Source organism: Megascapheus bottae, unplaced genomic scaffold (genome assembly GCF_031878675.1).
Source record: "Megascapheus bottae isolate mThoBot1 unplaced genomic scaffold, mThoBot2.hap1 HAP1_SCAFFOLD_48, whole genome shotgun sequence".
Classification (NCBI taxonomy): Eukaryota; Metazoa; Chordata; class Mammalia; order Rodentia; family Geomyidae; genus Megascapheus; species Megascapheus bottae.
Genome location: NW_028327313.1, coordinates 2,016,356 through 2,034,321, shown reverse-complemented (window position 1 = coordinate 2,034,321; position 17,966 = coordinate 2,016,356). Strand labels below are relative to the sequence as shown.

The window sequence follows — 17,966 nt, the reverse complement described above, 5'->3', positions numbered from 1 at the left end:
TCACTATGCTAGCCTTTTAAGCTTTAGGAGCATTAACAGCTTAAGAAATGACATAGAGTATGCTGTGATTTTCAAAATCAATGAGTACTTCAAATGCAAAGTGGTAATAAAATCGTAAATGATACAATACTACCATGAGACAATAATTAGTGGCACATTATTCAGACAAAGCAAGCAAGTGTTGCTTCTTACACTTTACATGCTTGCTTTCACATTGCCAGGGACACTTTAGGAGGACTTAGAGTAACATTCCAATTGTTTTCAGGGTTTGGGTGTAGCTCACTCCCGGAGAGTCTCCATAATGGTCAGAAGGCCTGGAGTTCTTTTCCCAGCACTGAAAAGAAGAAGAAACCTGTTTCTAGATGAGTGTCCATATATGTACAGATTTGCAGCCGTCTTTGTGAGGGTACAGAAGGGTTAGTTCATTCACAGTCAAGTGAAAGCACAGCGCACGCACCCAGGCAGCCGTGCTGAGACTCCATATGCTTCGTGCACATTGGTGAGCACATCTGTGATTCCAGCTATGCCTTTCAGGAGACTATCCCACAACACATCCATTTGTCAGGGCGGACAGTGGCGACCTCATCTACTCCACGTCCAGCCCTGGCCGTCTGCGGATGGCACGCGCGTGGTGAGAAGATCGGGTGGCTTCACGGGTGCACGGACGCCGCCACAGTGCTGGGATCTGCTCTGCAACAAGGCATCCCGCGAACGGAGGGGACCGACGGGGCTCCACGTCGTGTCGGCCGCGAGCTGACTGCGCAGTGGGTGGAAACACCACCGCGGGGGAGCGCGGGGCCGGGCTGTCACCCTGGGCTACGGAGCCGCGCTGGGCGCGCTGGGCCCAGGCTCCCGGCCGAGGAGGGGCGCCGGAGACGGCCCGGGGCTCCCGGCGGCGGCCCAGGAGGCGCGGGCGGGGCTCCAGGCCGGGAGGAGGACCGCAGGCTCGGGTGTGGAGCCGTCTTTACCCGCAGCAGAGAACCCCGGCGAGGGTAGAGGAGCAGCTTTCCCAGCTGCAGACGGAGGGCCGGCACCCACCCGCCACTGAGCTGGGCCACCCAGCTCCACCCCCGCAGCTCCTCCGCGGGAAGAACGGCCCCGAGTGCCCGCCCCCTGCGCATGTTCAGAGCGCCACAGCCCGGGTCTGCCCTGCGAATGCTTAGAGCGCCACCGGCCTGGGTCTGCCCTGCTCATGCTCAGAGCGCCGACGTCCCGGGTCTGCCCTGCCCCTGCTCCGAACGCCGACGTCCCGGGTCCCGAGCGCCCGCTGGAGTCCGGGTCCAAGCCGCTGCGGTGGAACTGCGCACCCGTCGGTGTCGAGGGAGCTCCGCTGGGGGCGCCGCCGGCCAGGACCTCAGGCAGGAGCGTCCGGGTCCCTGGGGGTCCTGGGAACCCTGGTTCGGCTCTCTGAACCACACCTTGGATCAGGAAGGCGGCAGGTTCAGGATCTCCAGCCCCCAGCTCCCCGGGCTGGAATAGAAATGGCCGCCGGGACCGCGCAGTGCACACGGCGGCCGCCAGAGGGCGCGCCGGCCCCGCGCACCTCCTCTCCCCGACCCATGGCGTGGAGCCCAGGCTGAGACCACGTCCTCAGGGTGACTGACAAGCGCACAGACCGCGTGGTTCTGCCCGACTCCGTCCTCATTCCACCTGCACTTCACTTGCACACTCACATCGGCTATTATGACTGCCTCTGCCCACCCTCCCTCTCTGCATCGCTCCACCCCACTTCCCTTGGCACCCCGGCCACCTTGTCATGCTTGTCAGCTGTTCCCAGGAGCTGCTCCTCTGGAACCGTCTCCTGAATATACTGCATGGTCGTTCATGCTTTCTAAAGGCTCCTGTTTTCCATGGACACAGCTGTGGTTCCTGGAGACACATCGCCAGGTGTGCTGGCAGGGCCAGGGCTTCTCTCGGGTGTTTTCCTAGGTGGTCTGATTGCTACACAACACACAAGTCCTGCAGTTCTGTTGTTCTTGTTGTTTCACCAGATCCTTCACATTTCTTTTCACTCATATATTAGTTAATTTATTCTGGCCAATCCTGAGGCTTAAACTCAAAGCCTGGTCACTGCCACACAGCTTTTTTTGGTTGTTCAAAGCTAGCGCTCTTCCACTAGAACCACAGTGTGACTGCCGGCTTCTTCTTTGTATGTGGTACAAAGGAATTGAACGCTGAGCTTTATGAATGCTAGGAAAGCACTATACAACTAGGTCACACTCCCAGCCCCTTTTTGTGTGTGTGACAGTTCTGAGCCTTGAATTCTGGGCCAGAGCTGTCTCTGAGCTTCTATTTGGTACTCTGCCACTGGAGCCACAGCTCTACTTCTGCATTTTGGTGCCAAATTACTGGAGGTGAGTCTCACGGATTTCCTGCCAAGGCTGGTTTTAAAGCTTAATTTGCACATCTTTGAGTCATGGCTTGCTAGGATTACATTCTTTTTTTTTTTTTTGCCAGTCCTGGGCTTGGGCTCAGGGTCTGAGCACTGTCCTTGGACTTTCTCAAGGCTAGAACTCTACCACTTGAGCCTCAGCACCACTTCCAGCATTTTTCTATGTATGTGGTACCGAGGAATCGAACCCGGGTCTTCATGCATGCTAGGCAAGCACTCTACCACTAGGCCAAACTCCCGGCCCTAGGATTACATTCTTAAGCCACTGGCACTTGGCTGTCTAATTTCTTTTCACTGTGACAATTGGTATCTTGCCATAAGTTAGTACTCAGATTATTTTACCTGTGTCTATGGCAACAGCCCAGAGCACCTCAGTGGGTAGGAATGGTGTTGAAAATGGGGGCTCAAGAGGCAGCCAGGTGGTGGGGGGGAGGGTGATGGATACCAATACATGTGAAAGGAAAAGCCTCCACATTATCAGCTGGTGCTACTTGAGGGTGAGGCAGCTGGAGAATTTCCACAAGCCTTTGAAACCTTCCTTGACTCTTCAGACATCAGTAGAAAACTGAGCGGGTCTGCTGAAAAGATGGAAAACAACAGTAGTTGACCAAAGGTTAGGAAAATTTGTGATTTTGAGCCTTTAGCCTTCAGATGGCATACCCACTTCCAAGCTATCCATTCCAGGAGCTACCAAAGAGCTACGCTGAGATGAGCGCTCAACACTATCACTGTGAGTGGCTTTGAGCACTACTAATTTCTAGAACTTAAAATTATATTCCACTTCTCTTTTTTTTCTTTTTTAACATAAACATCAACAGGCCTCTTATGCCCTTCCACATCTTCCTCTTAAGGAAAAATAAAAACATATTCTTGTAACATTTAAAAACCAATTCACAGGGCTGGGAGTTTGGCCTAATGGTACAGTGTTTGCCTAGCATGCACGAAGCCTTAAGTTTGATTCCTCGGTACCACATACATAGAAAAAGCTGAAAGTGATGCTTGAGCCTGGGAATGACAAAAAAAAAAGTATTCCTACATTATCTACATAGGACATTTCTGATCCATTCATTCTGTTACCTTAACAGTATACGGTTTCAAATAATTTTTATACCTTATTTTTATATCTACTAGAAAATCATCCCTTTTCCTTATAACAAGACAACTAAGGCTCAGCAGAAATACTCATTAGTTATAAAATTCTTTGTTCTCTTTTAATTTTACTGTACATTTACAGAATTTGTGATTCTACCATTGCTTCCATTTTTAGCATGCTTCCTTTCAAAAAGGCCTTATGAAAAATGAGCAAAATGAAGATAAAGAAGACATATGATACACTGCTCCCCCCCCCCCCCCCCCGCAACTGGTCCTTGGGCTGGTAGCCTGGGCACCATCTCTTGAGCCTTTTTGCTCAAGGGTAGCAATCAACAACTTGAGCCACAGCTCCACTTCTGGCTTTTTGGTGCTTAACTGGAGATGAGGGTCTCAAGACGTTTCCTGGCTTAGGATCAAATCATGATCCTCAGATCTCAGCTTTCTGGGCAGCTAAGCTTATAGGTGGGAGCCACTGTCACTTGGCTTATGATATACTTTTAGTAATCTCATTTTTTTGCCAGTCCTGGGCTTGAGCTCAGGGCCTGAGCATTGTCCTTGAACTTTCTCAAAACTAGAGCTCTACCACCACTTGAGCTTCAGCACCACTCTGGCTTTTTTCTATGTATGAGGTACCGAGGAATCGAAAGCAGGCCTTCATGCATGCTAGGCAAGCACTCTACCACTAGGCCAAACTCCCGGCCTTTTAGTAATCTCTTTTCTGATCCTTCCACACATAAATTTTTCTCTTTATTGTAGGGAGTGTGGAAATATTTAATAATCTCATGCATTTAATTTAATGTATGTTAACTTTTACCTTTGATCCAATTAAAGCAAGACATTTATAAGGGCATAAGAAAAACTATATTCTACTTAGAAAAAAAATGCTGCTAATAAATCTCTTCAGATAGATAGAAAGGTTTTGTTTTTTTTTTTTTTTTGCCATTCCTGGGCTTGAGCTCAGGGCCTGAGCACTGTCCTTGGACTTTCTCAAGGCTAGAGCTCTGCCACTTGAGCCTCAGCACCAGTTCCGGCTTTTTTTTTTCTATGTATGTGGTAATGAGAAATTGAACCCAAGTCTTCATGCATGCTAGGCAAGCACTTTAACAACTAGACCAAACTCCCGGCCCCAGTTTTTTGGGTTTTTTTTTTTGGCCAGTCCTGGGCATGAGCTCAGGGCCTGAGCACTGTCCTTGGACTTTCTCATGGTTAGAGCTCTACCACTTGAGCCTCAGCACCACTTCCAGCTTTTTTCTATGTATGTGGTACCGAGGAATTGAATCCCGGGTCTTCTTGCATGCTAGGCAAGGACTCTACCACTAGGCCAAACTCCTGGCCCCAGAAAGGGTTTTTGAAATTCGAAGGGTACCTGCAATGTTGGTAGTGAGGTGGAAAGTGAATAGAGTTCTGTTCCAAGAAATAACAAGGAGGTAATTTAATCCTTTAGCAGTTAATTTTGAAAGCCTAATTCTGTCATCATCTTCACTACTGTTTTATCACAAAATGGTTGATTGTTATGATTCAAGAAAAACATATTTGTATATAGCACAAATCTTTTTTAAACCCAGGGGCTTGATCTTAAAGGCAAATTAGGCCAGAGACAAACTAAATCTCTGTAGTCTATTTGGAGTAGGGTATATACTGGGTTTGAAATATTACTCATCCTAAAAACAGGAATCCTAAAGAGTGTCTCATATAGTCTACCGAATCCTGGGAATATAACTTACTGACAGAGTGTTTTTCTTTTCTTTTCTTTTTTTTTTTTTTTTTTTGCCAGTCCTGGGCTTGAGCTCAGGGCCTGAGCACTGTCCTTGGACTTTCTCAAGGCTAGAGCTCTACCACTTGAGCCTCTGCACCACTTCCGACTTTTTTCTATGTATGTGGTACTGAGGAATCGAACCCGGGTCTTCATGCATGCTAGGCAAACACTTTAACCACTAGGCAAAACTCCCGGCCCCTGATAGAGTGTTTTTCTACCATGCAGCTACACACTTCTTATCCCTGTAGAGATCCTGTGGGAGAGAAGCCCTACAGGTCCAGAGGGTGAAGCCTGGGCTGGTTGCTCACCCTCGCTTCCACAGAATCCCTAGTGGAGAAAAACCACAGCCATGGAGAGAATGTGCTAGAGCCTTTATTTTAATCCCACATGAATCCAACATCAGGGAATTCAGCCTGTATAATCAACTCATATAGCAAATGTATATGTAAAATCTTGGCTCCAGACATGCGTTGTTTGGGAGGGGAGGAGAGGTAAAAACTGAGTGAGGGAAGGGGTGACAGTGTCCACACAGAAATGGATGCCTGACCTGATTCATGTAGCCTTGACCCTTTTGGGAACTGTAGCTGAATTCATCACCTTTATATTCACAGTTAAAAGTACATTTTAAAAAGATTTATATGTGGTGGGTTTTGTGGCCTAGTGGTAGAGCACATGTCTAAGATGCATGAAGCCCTGGGTTCCATTCCCAAGCACCACATACACAGAAAAGACCAGAAGTGGTACTGTGGCTCAAGTGGAAGAGCGCCAACCTTGAGCCAAATTAGCTCAGTGACAGCATCCAGTCCCTGTGAGAGTGAACTTCTGAAAAAGAGCCCAAGATCACTGCACTACCCTGAGTTCAAGCCCAACCACTGGAAGAAACAAATCCATAAATAGAATGGGTGCCAACTGTGCACTTTGCTGCCCAGGCTCAATTTTAACCAGGATTCTCTCTGTCTTAGTGTCCTGAGTGGCTAGGATGACAGCTGAGACCTGGAGGAAAACAGCTTACACATGTGTTGCTCATTTTATTGTGCACAAGTGCTGGAATCTTGCAAGTGTGCAAGTGACCCCAGGCCAGGGTTCAGCAAGAACTTGTGCCTCCCACTGTTTCTCTCTATATTTATAGCTACATTTAAATTTTCATTTCTGTGGTACTGGAGAATTGAACCCAGGGCCCATCCATATAAGGGGAACTGTGTACCACAAAGGAAAATCTCAGTTTCCATAGACTTCTATGCTAATGTTTGTTTGTATATGCATTATATATGAACTGAAGTGTTTTGATATCTCATGGTGGCAATTTTTTTGACAGTCCTGCAACTTGAAGTCAGTGCCTTGAACTCAGGTTTGACCCTGGGGCCAAGGCCTAGCAGATCAATAGTGGGACAGTCCGTGGGGTACTTGCCTGTCAAGCTAGGGTCAAAGGTCAACATTACCAAGCCCCCTTTCCCAGGTCTTGAAAGTTGAAACCCCAGGACTGCCAGAAAAAAATAGTAAAGCAGCTTTTTGCAGTTCCCATGCTGCTGCTGCTGCTGCTGCTGCTGCTGCTGCTGCTTCTTCTTCTTCTTCTTCTTCTTCTTCTTCTTCTTCTTCTTCTTCTTCTTCTTCTTCTTCTCCTCCTCCTCCTCCTCCTCCTCCTCCTCCTCCTCCTCTTCCTCCTTCTCCTCCTCCTCCTTCTTCTCTTTCTCCTCTTCCTCCTGTTTCTCTTCTTCCTCCTCTTCCTGTTCCTCCTCCTTCTTCTTGATTTTAATTCACTGTTGTGCTGGTGCTTGCTTAAATTTAAACTCAGGGCCTGGGACTTGGAGTTCCAACACCAGGACTGGCAAACCAAAACCCCGTATCTTTAGGCCTGTGGTCCCATTGCACAATTTTGTTGTTGTTGTCGTCGTGGTGGGCTTTTTTGTTTGTTTGTTTGAGTTTTTTTGTATTTTCTTTTTTTTTTTTTGCCAGTGCTGAGACTTGAACCTGGGGTCTAGGATAGCAGTTTGAAGATAAGGCTGTCCTTAGGGTGCCTGCCTGCCAAGGTAGGGCCGAGGGTCAAAGAAACCAAGGCCCCAGGTCCTCACAGTTTAAAACCCAGAACTGTCAGAAAAAAATCATGAAAATGTGGACTTCTTCATTTCCTCTGTGTGTGTGTGTGTGTGTGTGTGTGTGTGTGTGTGTGTGTGTTCCAAGGCTGGCAAAAAAAAAAAAGATATATGTCTTAAAGCATCAGTGTGCACATCCCATCAGGTTTTTTTTTTTTTCCAGTGCTGCTACTCTAGTCCATGGCTCTGGGTCTTGTGCTAGTGTGCAAGCCTATGGTGCAAAAGTTCATACACAGTTCCCAGGATCTGAGTTAAAGCCCACAGGACTGGCAAAATAAAAACCTCAAAGTAATTCTTTTTAAGTTATTATATTTATGTAATATATGATTTAATATTGTATTTAGTAATAAAATATACTTATAATAGATGATTATACAATGTAATTGTCATATATTATATATTCTATATTTATATATGATTGTGCATCAATACATATTATTATATACTTAATATATTAATGTAATGTAAAATTTAAAATATAATATTCATTGCGGGAGCAGTAGTAAAACTGCTAGAACACGGCAAGGCTTGGACTCCTGTCATGAATTCGGGCTGAGGCAGCTGTGGACTGGCAGAAGTGGTGCTAGCATGTCAGTACAGTGGGGAGGGAGAGGAAGCCCAGATGGGTGACTCTGCCTGTGGGGGACCTCAGGTCTTGTCACACCATGGATGGATGTGCTGGAATGAGGGAATGTGGCTGGCCCCCAGTGCCTGTCTTTGTGGATCCAGTGCTGATGGGAATGAATGGGGACAGGGAATTGGGTCCTGGCTTTCGGGTGCAGACAGGAGGAAATCGGTCAGGACCTCCGGCCTATCCCTCTGTGAATCGGATACTGACATGAATGAATGGGGGCACACCTGGGAGCCTGTCTCTGGGGATTGGGCTCTTGCCTCAATGAAAGGGGTCAGGACCTGGGCCTGGAATGCCGGGAATCTGGGTGCTGGAATGAGGAAATGGGGACACTGACCCAGATTCTGCCAAGAAGGGCAACTGGGTGCTGATATGAGGGAGTGGAAGGAGTGGGGGGGGCACCCTGGGGCCGGAGATCACAAGAAGTATCCTGATGTTAGAAATGTGCTTCGATGGGCCCCAAGTTTAGACTAGTGGTGGAGTGCTTGCCAGGTATGCATGAAGATCCAGGTTCGATTCCTTGGTACCACATACATAGAAAAAAGCCAGAAGTGGTTCTGTGGCTCAAGTGGAAGAGCTCTAGCCTTGAGAAAGTCCAAAGACAGTACTTAGATCCTGCCTTTAAGCCAGAGTTAAAAAAGAAAAGAAAGTGCTTGGACAAGGCAGACTGGAGTAATTCCTGTTGAAAGGACTACATAGAAAGAGAGCTTGGGGCACTAAGAGACATTTTTCTCCTGGCCTTCAGTGGCTGCCACACTCATCCTCACCACTTGGCTGGGACTGTGCTGCTGGGTACAATGTTGTCCCCAGGTGCAGGCTTCTGTCCCCTTGTTCACATAGGGGGGACACATTCTGGCTAACTCCCTCCTCTGGCTTCAGACTGCTGAGACATGCTCTGGCTAAACTGTTGAAGAATGGTTGTGGTTAAAAAAAAAAAGTGATGAGAATGTGCAATGGAGCCCACAACATCTTATTGTTGAGGAGAGGAAATTTGAGTGATACAAACGTGAGGTTTGCTAAACCTATTTTCCCTATTTGTTCACTTTGAAGGAGTTCTCTTAAACAAAATGCTGATTTATCCCAGATTTGAGCCAGATTCAAAGTTCAAGTGTAGCAAATCCATCTGCCCAGCCTCAGACTCTAAGATTACAACCTGTGTCCAAAAGCGTTTTGAAAGTTCAAATGTTAAAACTCTATAGACGCTTCCTAGGCAATATGTGATAAGGAGCTTACTTACATTCTAAATGTCATTAGACTTCTTAAACATATAGTAATGTAAAAGGGACACGATTGCCCAATCCTGGGCTAAACAGGAAGTGTTCAGCATCCATCCTCTAGCTGTAACACCAGGAAGAACTCTTCCTGGAAACATTTATCTGAACCATATGCAACAGTTGCCCAAAGGCAGAATGGGTGCACAGAATTAGGTCTGCAAGATAAGCAGGCAGAGTGCATAAGATTCCACGGAGAAGCAAACTAAAACAGAACTCCATTGTCTGCCAGGACAGCCCACTTTGGCAGAGAATGAACTATTTGCAACATTGCTTTCATAAAGTCAGGTTTTTCATTAAAATGCTCTCCAAAGTCTCAGGGGGAAGCTGAAGCCTCAGGGAAATGTTTTTAAAAAGCTTTGTAGGCTTCCTAAGCAATATGTGAAACTTATATTCTCCATGTAATAACAGTGCTTAAGCATAGAGAAGTATAAAAGGGACATCAGGGACCAATCTCGAACTAAAAGAGAAATTTTCAGAAGCTAGTATTCAAAGGAAACTGAATGGTTTGCAACATTGTTTCCATAGTGTCAGGTTTTTCATTAACTGGGTAAGGGAAGCCAGGACCCTGAGATGTGATGTGCTTTGCCATGGTGGGGTGGATCCAGGAGGGGCACCCAGAAGTGGCCTGCAATGTGGCGGCAGGGAGTTGAGTTTTTCCTCTGTAGTTGTGAGATTACAAGCTCAATCTTCTACCTAGGCAAGGGTATTTACCTTCCCAGGTCCTTCAAATCATTGGAATTGGGGGAAGCCCATGAACTGTGTCCATGCAACTCCCCACTCCAAGTAGAGAAGCCGGGCCCTTTACTGAACCCCACTGAGGAACCTGGCTCTGCCCTCTTGCCTCTGGGGCCTTAGGCGGGAAGTCCATGACCCTCTTATTTCCACTGAATCACAGAAAAAGCCAGAAGTGGGGCTGTGGTTCAAGGGTAGAATGCCAGCTTTGAGCAAAAGGAGCTCATAGAAAGTGCCCAGGCCCTGAGTTCAGCTCTGAGGATTGGTAAGACATAAAACAAAATATAAATGAATAAATACAATACATTCATTAACAAAGCCAGTACCTCCATGTGTTTCTGTAACTATGAGTGTATTTGTACTGGTGAAGCTCCTGAGTAGCTAGGATGAAAGGCACCAAGCTAGGAAATTCCTTTCAATAGAATTATTTCATGTCCCATTCCTTGAGGCCAAGACTAGGCAAAGCACCTAGGCCCTGAGTTCAAGGCTCAGGTTCCACCAAAAAAAAAAAAAAAGAAAAAGAAACTAACTCTCTCTCTCTCTCTCTCTCTCTTTCTCTCTGTCTCTCTCTCTTATATATATGTATCTGTTGTCCATAAGGGAAACCCAAAATACTTCCTTTCATACATAGTATAAATATAAATTCACATATATAAAAACATCTAAATACGAAGATATAAAGAACAGAGCAGCATTTATTGCTGAACTTTGGGCCTTGGGTCATTCATACTTGGGAAATTCCAACACTTGTACACAATGTAAAAAAAAAAGTTGCAGGTGTTTAGCCTAGTGGTAGAATGCTCGCCAAGAATGCACCGAGCCCTGGGCTGAATTATTTGGTACAGCATACACAGAAAAAGACAGAAGTGGTGCTATGGAGCAAGTGCTAGAGCAGTTGCCTTCAGAAAACTCAAGGACAGTGCCCCCGCCCCCCACACAAAGAACCCTAGCTACTGAGGAAACTGATATCCAGAGGATTGTGCTCTCACCTTGTGGAGGCTCCACTTCCCATTTCTGCCTGGTTGATTTGAGGTAAAATGATCAGTGAGGCTTTTCTGCCAGGCCTGGTTTTGAATGCCAGTCCTCAGATCTCAGCCTCCTGAGTAAACAGGATGACAGACCTCAGCCACAGATGCCTAGACTGCAGCACTGTGATCTCCACTTAACAATAGGAAAAGAGGTCCATATACCTAGGTCCAGGAACTCAGAATCAGTTCTTAGGTTCTGATTTCATTGATAATGGCACACGCGCGCACACACACGCGCACACACACACACACACACACACACACACACACACACACACACACGAAAACCAAAACCAAAAAATACCATCTACATGAGAAAACTCCAAACATTTCAGAACATTAATTATGTAAGTGCAGGTACATAAATGGAGAGAAAGGCCAGTGCTCTGGATGAAAGCTGCCTTGGGTCATGCACACTTGGGAGTTTCTACCACTTGTACCTAATACAAAGCAGGAGTGGAAGCCATGTTCCTCCCAGTCTGGCCTGTCTTCCTGGATACCTAGGACATTGAGATCTAGAGGATCATGGCTGAAATCCAGCCCAGCCTGCAAAGTACAAGATCCCTGCCTCTTCTACTTGTTTCTTTGCTGGTTGTGGGTCTTGAGCTCAGGGTCAGAGCACTGACCCGGGACTGTTTTCCAATTACAGCCAGGCCTCCACTTCCAGTATCTAAATAATTAATTAAAGATCAAAGTGTCAGGGGACCTGACTAGCTGCCCTAGCTACTTATGGCTGCTGAGATCCAGAGGATCATGATTCAAAGATTCAAATCCAGGAGGCAAAGTACTATGTCTGTGTCCCTTTTTATTTTTTGCCAGTCCTGATGCTTGAGATGAGGGCATGGGCACTGAACTTGTGCTTTCTCAAGGCAAGTACTTGAGCCACAGCACACTTCTGGTTTTTCTGTGTATGTGGTTCCAAGGAATCAAACCCAGGGCCTTGTGCATGCTAGTTGAGCAATCTACCACTAGGCTACACTCCTGGCCCTGTATCCGTTTTTGTTTTAGCTTGTTTACTTTTCTACCTGTTGTTGGGATTGACCTCAGAGCCTGTGCACCGACCCTGGGCTTTTGGTAGAAGTCCAGCACTAACCACGTGAAGGCATATCCACTTCGGGTCTGTGCATGATTATTTGGAGTTAAAAATGTCACAGTTTCTTGTCTGCCTTCCTTGGTTTTGAACCAAGACCCTCAGATCCCAGCTGAGTAGGTAGGATGACAGGCTTCAGCCATAGGCCGCTAGGCCAGGAAACACTGATCTCTATTTATGATAGGAAAGCTGCAAGTATGTCCACAGCTCCATATTCTCCAGCCCAAGAGTTCAGACTTAGGTGCTGAGTTCAAGACTCAGTTGCCACTGAAAAAATAACCTACATATGTTATATATTATATGAAATAAAATTATGCATGTATATATTTGATGAAAGTGACAAGGGCCCTTTTCCTGCTCTAGTTATTCAGGACAATAAGATTGAGAGAACTGAAGTTCAAATGCAGGCCAGGCAGCACAGTCCATGCCCCTTTTATTTGGTATTTCTGCCTGTTGTGGGCTTGAACTCAGGGCCTTGGCACAGACCCTGGGCTACATTCCAGAAGTCCAGAGAAAACCAGTTTGAGCCACAGTTCCATTTCTGGCACCTAAATGATTCATTTGAGATAAATGTATCAGGGGCCCTTTCCTGCCCTAGCTGAACAGATGCAGAGATGCAGAGGATCAGAGTTCAAATCCAGCCTGGCCTGCAAAGTTGGAGGTCTGAGCGCATTTTTTCTTTCTTTCTTTCTTTCTTTCTTTCTTTCTTTCTTTCTTTCTTTCTTTCTTTCTTTCTTTCTTTCTTTCATTTCCGGTGGGTTGTGTGGTTTGAACTCAGGGCCTTGATGCTGACACAGGGCTACTTTCCAAAGTCCATTGCAAGCCAGTTTGATCCAGCTCCACTTCTGGTATCTGAATGATTAATTTTATTTCAGTTAAAGCCAGAAGTGGCACTGTGGCTCAAGTGGTAGAGTGCTATCCTTGATCCAAAAGGAGCTCAGGGACAATGCTCAGGTCCTGAGTTAAGTCCCAGGATTGGACCCCCTCAAAAAAATTATTGCCAGACCTGGAGCTTGAACTCATAGTCTCATGCTTGGTTCACAGCTGGCACTCTACCACTCAAACCACACCTCCTGCCCAGCTATTTTGCTCATTAGTTGATAATGGATTTTTAAAGACTTTTCTAAAAGCCCACTTTTGTCTTTGAACCTCTATCTTCCAGATGTCAGCCTCCAGAGTAGCTAAAATTATAACAGTGAACCACAGTCACCAACTGCCATTCTTTCCATTGAGAAGAGCATGACATAGGAAAGAGTGGGAAAAATTCTCTAGGAAACTCAAGAGATTACCATGTTACTGCCAAAGCCACGGTTAGCTTTATTTATTCCCATAAGTGGAATCTTTACTGCTATACCGAGTTAGGATGTATGTTCACACCACTCTGCACATACCTATCCTGTCTCAGGTAGGTGAAAGAACAGCTGCACCCTTGATCAAGATCATCATCATCAAATCTTTACATGGAAACCCAAATGTCTATGTTCTCTTTCTTGAACTAGAAATTTCAATTTAACATGGAATTACATTCTGTAAGTGCTCATTCATTGCTTCTGCCTTAGTTTCACTCTCCCAAATATCAATGTCAAAAATATTTGATGTTAAAAAACATAGAGCGGGGGCTGGCAGTTTGGCCTAGTGGTAGAGTGCTTGCCTAGCATGCACGAAGACCCGAGTTCGATTCCTCAGCACCACATACATAGAAACAAAAAAAGCTGGAAGTGGTGCTGAGGCTCAAGGGTAGAGCTCTAGCCTTGAGAGAAGTGCAAGGACAGTGCTTAGGCCCTGAGTTCAAGCCCCACAACAAGCACCAAAAAAAGTAAAAAAAAAAAAAAGAAAGGATAGAGAATGTGCATTTCCAGCTAGATGGAAGAAATCAGTTTCCATGTACTGTGATGCCCTGGGATGTGTACAGCATTTCTGCTTTTCTATGGCTTGGCCTGAGCTTGGGAAAATGAAGAGGAGACCAGACTCCTGACTTCCTCCCCTCTCTCCTCTCTCCACAGGGAGGTCAGCCAAGTGGGGGTCAGCCATACGGGGCATTTCGTACTCACACACCCGGTCTCACCAAAGGGTACAGGGCAGAGCCCAGTCCTGCCAAGACATGCCCACGCCCTCCCCCAATTCTGTCTGTCTCCAGGGGGGTCCCCGGTGGACTGGGGCGGCACTCACTCCGCCACCAGCAGGGGCCGAGTGGTAGCAGTCTGACCAGTCAGCTAGCAGGAAACAAGCCAGCCAGTCCGTCGATGGCCCAGGGAAGCAGGGAAGTGGCCGGCAGCAGAAAAAAATACTCCCAAAGCTGCCTTTTCCTGCCCAAGGATCAGGCCAAGCACACGAGAGGCTGTGTTTGCCAAGACAGAGTGAAGTGTGAGCCATTTCCCCGTGCGTGTGCGTGTGTGCAGTGTGTGTCTGCGGGGGAAGATGCCGGGTGGGTGGGGGTGGGGGTGGGGTGAAGGCAAGCCACTCAGCTAGTCAGCTCCTCCCCAGAAACGAAGCTGGACTATGCTTTGTCTTGTAAATGTTGTCATGGCAACGGCCTGACATTCTTGTTAGTCGTCACCCTGGGGGGTGGGGGTGGGGCCTGGGGAAGAGAAACCACCAAAGGGAAATTAAAAAAAAAAAAGAAAGAAAAATCAAATACTACAGAGAACCAAACAAACAACAAGACAAACAGCTAGCAGGCCCGGAATTCCACGACCGCTACCTTCAGGAAAATCGTTTCAAGGAAGTAGGATCGATGAGAACGGGAGTTTGGCCTAGTGGGAGAGGGCTTGCTTACCACACGGGAAGACCCGGCTTCCATTCCTCAGTGAAGTCAGAAACGAATGCTGCAGCTGTTGCTGCTGTGGTTGACGACGTGGTAGAGCTCTGGCCTGGAGAAAGCCCAGGCCCTGAGTTTCAGTTCGGGAGGCACGGGAAAGTACCACTAGGCGTTCACAGACAAGACAGCCCGGGTGCACACCTTCCAAATGCAGGGCTCCAGTGAAGGCAATCCCACCAGGAAGGAGGCAGTCTCAGAGGCCTGATTGGAGGGTAGGCCTCAGCCTAAAAATGACCTCGATACTGTGTTTTTCATGTTTCCCCTTTGGGGCCCTCTGTGTGTGTGTGTGTGTGTGTGTGTGTGTGTGTGTGTGTGTCTGTCTGTCTGTCTGTCTGTCTCTCTCTCTCTCTCTCTCTCTCTCTCTCTCTCTCTCTCTCTCTCTCTCTCTCTCTCCCCCTCCCCTCCCTCCCTCTCCCTCCCTCCCTCCCTGCCTCCCCCTTTTCTTTTTCTGTACTTTGAACCGGAGAGTTATTGAGCACCTAAAATTCTGTATTTTACTTAGATCTGGTGACTTGATGGGGAGAGAAGAAAACCAGTTTTCTTAGGAAACATGGATAAGGGGAGGGAGGAAGAGGAGGTAGGTTTCTCTCCTTTCTCTGTCCTTTTTTTTTTTTTTTGGCCAGTCCTGGGGCTTGTACTCAGGGCCTGAGCACTGTCTTTGGGCTTCTTTCTCAAGGCTAGATCTCTACCACTAGAGCCAGAGCACCACACACACACTTCTGGGTTTGTTTGTTTGTTTGTTTGTTTGTTTGTTTTCCCCCCTATGGATGTGGTACCAAGGACTGGAACCCCCGGGGCCTTTGCGCATGCTAAGCCAGCACTCTTCCACTAGGCCAAACTCCTGTCCCCTCATTTCTGTATTTGTTTGCTGGTTTTGGCCAGTCCTGGGGCTTGAACTCGGGGCCTAGGCACTATCCCCGAGCCTCACTGCCCCTTGTGGCTTTTCCTGCCTATGTATGTGTGAGTGACTGAGCAATGGAAGTCGGTGAAGAACTGACCCACACTCAGTTTTCCCTGGAGCCTACGGATGCCAGGGAAACCTGGCAGCAGCAGCAGCAGACTGTCTGGCTCCAGCAGAGCCAATGTACCCGAGCTTGCCCGCCTGTAAACATGCCACCACGGAGGCCCAGACTTTGGAAAGCCCACCCCGCCCCCCCGCCCGACCTTCCCTTGTGGACGTTTTCTAGGTTTTGTTTTGGGTTTTGGGGGGTTTTTCTTCAACTCTTTCATTCACCCCCCACCTGCCTCCTTGCTCAGACCTCCCTCACCAACCCCACTCCTGAACCCCCTTCCACACGGTCTCCAAGCCTGCGGGAAGGCTGTGTCCCCCCCGCAGGCTGCTGCTGCGCTTATCTATCCCAGTAAACAGTGGAAGATCATCCGGCCTGTTTCCTGCTTTCTCCCCCAGTTTTTTCTAACACTGACTGAGTGTTTCAGGTAGGCTAGGCAGGCACTGTCCCATGAAACCACATTCCCGGCCCCACCATGATTGTTTTTGGTGCGCGTGCAAGTCACCAGACCATCCCCACCCACCAACCCCCCCCCCAAAAAAAAATTACGTCGATACGCATCTCCTGTGAGTAGAGAAGAAAGACCAACTTGCCGGGCACGGTGGCCACTCAGGAGGCTGAGGTCTGTCTGAGGACCCAGGTTCAGAGCCAGCCTGGGTACCACAGGACGACCCGACCCGAGAGACACTTATCTCCCCCAAATACACTCTAGGAAACGGGAAGTGGGGCTTGGCTCCAGGGTAGGGTGCCAGCCTTCAGGTGAAGAGCGCCCACCGGGGCCTAGTTCAAGCCCCAGGACCCACCTCCCAAAAAAGGAAGAAAAAAAGACAAAGAGGAAGGGGAGGAAGCCATTTGGGGGAAGAAACAATGAAGGAAATGCCCCCCAAAACATCCAGCACTCAGTAACTGACTGGGTCACCTGAATGTGACTAGTCGATCTATCCGTCCATCTGTCCAGCCTGATACTTGTGGATGGATGCCTGCCTGCCTGCCTGCCTGCCTGCCTGCCCGGATTCGTGTCTCTACCCATCCCACGCCCCACCAACTCTTGAAAGAACTGTATTTTAGGGCCAGCGGGTCTGCCAGTCTCCCTGCCAGCCTGGAAACCACGGGCAGCAGCTTCCACTGCAGAGTCCAGGAAGGAACACGAACACACACACACACACACACACACACACACTGCACTGAAGCACCTACATGGCGGGGGCTCCCAGAAATGCAAAGAATCCATTTAGTGGCCTCGCATCTCATTTGCAGCACCGATACTGTGTCAACGTGTCACTTCATCACTGTTTCTGAAGATGGAAATTCCTCTGTCCCCAGCTGTACCCCCTCACCACCCACCCAAGAGGGGCAGTAAGGGCAGTAGGTTTTCATCACCGTGTGTGTGTATTGTACGAAGGTTAAGAGCATAAGATCTTCTGAGAGCATGGTAGTTATGAAAACAAAGTAGCAGGGGTGGGCTAGAATAGAACTGTGGCTCTTTAAAACACACGCACAAGCAAACAATATGCTAAGAAGGAAGACCCAAAAAAGGCCCAAGGACCGCAGGGGGTGGTGCCAATCTGTTGCAGTGGCTCACCCAGTTGCTGGGGAGTCTGCCATCTGTGGGTAGAGATTCAAGTCCAGCTCAAGCTCGAAACTTTCTCTCTCTCTCTCTCTCTCTCTCTCTCTCTCTCTCTCTCTCTGTCTTTCTTTCTTTTCAGTGCCTCTAGATGAGTCGTAGATCATTAAATCTAGAGGTGGTTTTTTTTGTTGTTGTTTTTTGTTTTTTTTTGGCTGGTCCTGGGCTTGAGCTCAGGGCCTGAGCACTGTCCTTAGATTTTCTCAAGGCTAGAACTCTACCACTTCAGCCTCAGCACCACTTCCAGCTTTTTTCTATGTATGTGGTACCGAGGAATCGAACCCGGGTCTTCAGGCATGCTAGGCAAGCACTTTAACCACTAGGCCAAACTCCCGGCCCTCTTTCTTTCTTTTTTCTCTCTCCTCCCTCCCTCCCTCCCTCCCTCCCTCCCTCCCTCCCTCCCTCCCTCGCTTCCTTACTTTCTTCCAA

The 17,966-nt window shown here is 47.8% G+C and overlaps 1 long non-coding RNA gene across 1 annotated transcript in view; it reads left to right on the top strand.

Moving 5' to 3' along the window:
- Positions 1-692: 692 nt before the first annotated feature.
- LOC150040102 (uncharacterized) overlaps positions 693-17,966 on the top strand; it is a 23,379-nt gene continuing 6,105 nt past the window's right edge. Inside the window, exon 1 of the long non-coding RNA XR_016534075.1 lies at positions 693-764. This is a non-coding gene — a long non-coding RNA (uncharacterized LOC150040102). The remainder of the gene's footprint in view (positions 765-17,966) is intronic.